Source organism: Octodon degus, unplaced genomic scaffold (assembly GCF_000260255.1).
Source record: "Octodon degus isolate 3935 unplaced genomic scaffold, OctDeg1.0 scaffold00094, whole genome shotgun sequence".
Classification (NCBI taxonomy): Eukaryota; Metazoa; Chordata; class Mammalia; order Rodentia; family Octodontidae; genus Octodon; species Octodon degus.
The window spans coordinates 5,687,272-5,692,545 of NW_004524670.1; positions in this window are offsets into that span (position 1 = coordinate 5,687,272).

Below are 5,274 nucleotides of genomic sequence, written 5' to 3' on the forward strand. Positions count from 1 at the left end.
GAGTCTGCCTAAGCACATGCTTTAATCTGTTGAGCTATTTGGCTGGCCCTCCACTCTAGATTAACATACGTTGCAAAAACTTTCCTTCAAAGTAGATGGAGAAATAAGGACATTTCATGAAAAAGACAAACTGAAAAGATAGATTAATAATAAACCATCAGTCCAATAAATAGAAATATTCTAGACAAGAACAGTGAAACCAAAAAATCTAAAAACCCAAATCAAACAAAAACACAAAGCAAGGTCTATGGATGAGCAACAACAAAATAACAGGAAAAACTCCCTAAAGTCATCACCAATAGAGAAAGAATGCAATATGTAGTAAACAATAAGCACATTTCAGTAATATTGACCTCAACATTGATGGTCTTAACACTCCAATTAAAAGATGTAGATTGGCAAACTGGATCAGGAAACAGAGTTCAATGGTCTGTTGTATTCAGGAACTTTCTTTAATCAAAACAAATTTCATAGACTAAAAATCCAAGGATGGAAAACAATATTTCATGTAGTATAACTCTGAAAACAAACAGGGGTAGCAATTTTAATTATAGGCATGGTAAACTTCAAGCTAAGATTGATTAGAAGAAACAAAGAAGGTCACTACATGCTAGTTAGAGAACAATCAACATTAAGAGATAATCCTTATAAATATTTATGTAATGAATACTGGAACATCTGTCTTCATAAAATAAATACTGCTGAATCTAAAAGATGAAATGAATACCAACACAATTCTAGTGGAAGATTCTAATACCTAGCTTTGTAAATACATAGATTAACTGAACAAAAGATCAATATAAAATGTCACAGTTGAACCACACCTTTGAATATATGGACCTAACAGATATCTAGAGAGTGTCCCACCCCCACCAAACAGAGTATATAGTTTTTCTCTATAGCACTTGGTCCTTTCCCCAAAGTAGATCTCATACTAGTTCACAAAGTCTGATTGAATAAATATAAGTGAATTGAAATCATGCAATGTGTACTATCAGACCACTGTGCAATGAAAACAAATTAATAACAGAAAAAATTATGGAAAATATAGAAACACGTAGAAAATTAATAGTATACTCCTTAAAAACCAGTGAGTTATAGAAGAAATTTTAAAAAATTCTGAAAATCAATGGCAATGACAGTATAAATCACTGAAATTTACCATGAGAAAGAGAAAAAAATCACACTGAAATTGGAAATGAAAAAGGATAAACACAACAGACACCATCAAACTCTAGAAGACAGAAATTACTATGAACAATTGTATTCTAACAAACTGGAAAATTTTGGAGAAATGGAGAGATCCCTAAATTCATGCAAGTTATTACAGTTTACCCAAGAAGACACAAAAATGCAAAACAACTCAATAATAAACAATGAAATTAAGACAGTGATAAAGAATCTACCAACCTAAAAAAAATCCTGTCTTCATGGATTCACTGCTCTATTCTACAAAAGCTTTAAGGATATAGTTTTATATCCCCTATATTCCTTAAGCTCCTTAAAGAAATAAAAAAGGTCAGAATGCTCCCAAATTTATTTATGAAATGCAGCATCACTCTGAATTCAAAACTAGACAAAGTCCCAACTAAAGAAAAAAACTACAGGCCAATCTCATTAATGAACAAAGGTGCAAAATTCAACAAGATATTAATGAATAGACTGAAGTACATCATCAAAAAGATTATGCAGATTACCAATTAAGTTATATCCCAGAGATAAAAGGATGTTTAAGCATATGTAAATCAATAAATGCAATGCATCACATAAACATAAGCAAGGTCAAAAACCACATGCACATATCAATAGATGCATAAAAGACTTTTTGACAAAATCCAACACCCTTCATGATAAGAACCCTGAAGAACATATATATGGAAAGACCATACTTATATTTTATAAAGCTGTTTATGACAAACCAATGACTAACATATATTAAATGGGGGAATACTAGAAGCATTCCCTGTAAAATCAGGAAGAAGACAAGAATGTCCATTATCACCACTTATGTACTTGAAACATTAGCCAAAGTAATTAGGCAAGAGAAAGAAATAAAAGGGATACATATAGGAAAGGAAGAACTCAAATGATCATTTTTTTGTATATAGCATAATATTATACATGAAAGACCCAACAAATTCCATCGAAAACTCTTAGAATTAATAACCAATGTCATTAATATAACAGAATACAAAAATAGCACAAAAAATCAACAGCATTTGTGCACACCAATAATAAACTCAATTAGAAGGAAATAATGAAAATAGTACCAATCATGGTAGCATCAAAAAATAAAATACCTAGTGATTAACCCAAGAAAGTGCAAAACCTCTAAAAATCCCCAAAACCAACCAACCAACCAACCAACCAACCAACCAACCAACCAACCAACCAACCAACTAACCAACCAACCAACCAACCAACCAACGAAAACTACAGTATTTTGAAACAAGAAATTGATGAAGACATCAGAAAATGGAAAGATGTCATCTTCTGGATAGTCAGAAATGGTGTTTTGAAAATGGCTATCCTCCCAAAACTTACACAGATTCAATGCAGTCTCCGTAAACATACCTGTGTGTACTGCGCCAGTCTGCAGAACACAATCTTACAGTGAGTTTTATAGGATAGAAGAGATCCAGAGTAGCAAAAACAATATTGGGCAATAAAAACAAAGCAGGAGGAATCAGAATACTGACTTTAAGCTGTACTACAAAGCAGTAGTGATAAAATGATATGGTATTAGTACAAAAACAGACACGTGGATCGATGGTACACAATAGAGAGGATACAGAAACATTCTCAGACACATTGAACAACTTGGTCTTTGACAAACTGGTGAAATAGCAAATGTTGGAGTAAAGACAGTCTATTTAGCAAATTGTACTTGGAAAACTGGATATTTATTTGAAGAAGATTGAAACTTGACCCATATCTCTCACCATGTACTAAGCTGAAGTAAAAGTGAGTAAAAAAAATCTAAGCATTAAAACAGAAACATTAAACCTGCCATAAGATAAACATTAAATCTATTATAAGAAGTCAAAATTGTAGGAAGGGATTTCTCACGCTGAATGCTGTTGCATAAGACATAACCACAAGGATTAATCAAATTAAAATGGTTTCTTTATAGCAAAGGAATCAAGTAGCAGGTTGAAGTGACAACTTACAGAATGGGAAAATTTTTTTGCTATATATTCCTCAGTGAGATGGATGCTATCTAGAATATGTAAAGAACTCAAAGAAAATTAGACTACTTAAAATAAAAGACCCAGTCAAGACATGGGCAAGTGAAATGAACAGGTGCTTCTCAAAGGAAGACATGAAGATAGTCAACAAATCCATGAAAAAAATCTTCAACATCTCTAATGATTAAAGGGCCAGGGAGATAGCTCAAGAGAAAAATCACTTGCCTGGTAAGTGCAAGGGCCTGAGTTCAATCCCTGGTTGTGGGGGAAAAAAAAAAAGAAGCTATCTAACCATTGGAGAAATTCAAAATACAACAAGTTAAGATTCGTAGAATTTTCACCTTGACTATATCTGTATGCTGATATCTGTGATCTGAGCAACTATATCAAGGACAGCAAATTGTAATACAAAACCCATGGCTGAATACTTCTCATCTTGGTCTTCTAAATGGGTACTGTTTCTAATGCCTTATAGCAACCTTTTTTTTTTTTCTTCTTTAGAACCAGGGATTGAACTCAGATCTTTGTGCTTGCCAGGGAAGTGCTTATTCTACTGAGCCATCTCCCCAGCCCCTGTTTCTAATGTCTTATCAATTACTATTATGTTTTTGGTGGAACCAGGTGTCTTATCAATTATTATACTCTCTGTAAAATAAAATTTCAAAGACAGGAAAAAATTAAGATTTCTTGAAAGCAAGCATTAATATTTATTTGTCCAACATTGAATAACTGTATCTGTTAATCTGAGCAACAGATTTAAAGTTAAAAATAGATAATATAACAACCTTTATTAATTAGTTATTCCTATTTGGAAAATCTGTAACACATGTATTGTGTGTTACCTCATTTTTGTCATTTTTTCTATTTGTTTTTTCTTTTGTTTTTACTCTTCAAAATTAAATTAAATTAAATTAAAAAAAGAAAAGAAGAAAGAAGGACAATCATCAAGAAATCAAAAACTAATAAATGCTGGCATATATACATATGATGAAAAAGAAACCCTACTATATCATGGGAATGTAAACTAGTGGAAGTCAGTTGGGAGATTCCTCAGAAAACTAAAATTAGAAATTCTGTATGACCCAGCTTCCTTCTAGATGTCTTTTGCATAAAGCTAAACACATCACACCAAAGTGATACACGCGTATCAATATTTATAGCAGTAAAATTGATGATAGCTAAATTTTGGAAGCAATCTGCAAACCCACCAACAGACAAGATAAAGAAATTATTGTATTTCTACATGATGGAATACTATTTGGCTCTAAAAATCATACAAGCTCAAGATGTTTGTGGGAACATGGGTATGCCTGGACAATAAAATGTTGAGTGAAGTAAAGCAGATACACATAATTAAATACCACCTAGGGTCTCTCATTTGAGAAAGGCAAAGAGCACAATAAAGGATAGATGAAGAAGAAAAGGAGATAGTTTCTTGCAAATGAGAAAGGTTCCAAGAGACTAAGGGTAAAGTAAAAGGATTTAAAATGTGTCATGTATGTGTACCAAATGCACAAAATGAATTTGAACATTGTGTGTCATAACACATGTGTCAGTATCACATGGTTTTCATGTTGTGAGAAGCCAAAAGTGTAAGTAAGGAGCAAAAATATATAGTATATATTGGGAAATGGGGGAAAACTGTCCAAATGAGAAGGAGAACAAGGGGTGGGGGTGTGGAAGAAGGAACAGAAAAAAGAACAGAAGGAAAAAATGAAAACATAGCTTTTGTAAATAAAAAGGGGAACAGGGCAGTTGAGGGGGGAGGGGAATGAGAAAAGAAAAATATATATCATGTACAGGTACAAATTGCTTGTAATAAATGTATATACAATGAGATAAAAATTTATGAAATAAAATAAAAAATTGTAGGTTATAAACATGAGATAAGAGTCATAGTATCAACAAAAATAAAAATGGGGAGTCAGGGAGATAATTCAGTAGAATAAGTGCTTGCCTGGCAAGCACAAGGTCCTGAGTTCAATCTCTGGTACTGCCAAAAAATATCGAAAATAAACTGCTAGGGAGATTTCAATGGCTTAAGCACCTGCCTGGCAAGCACAAGGTCCCCTGTTTGATCCCTGGT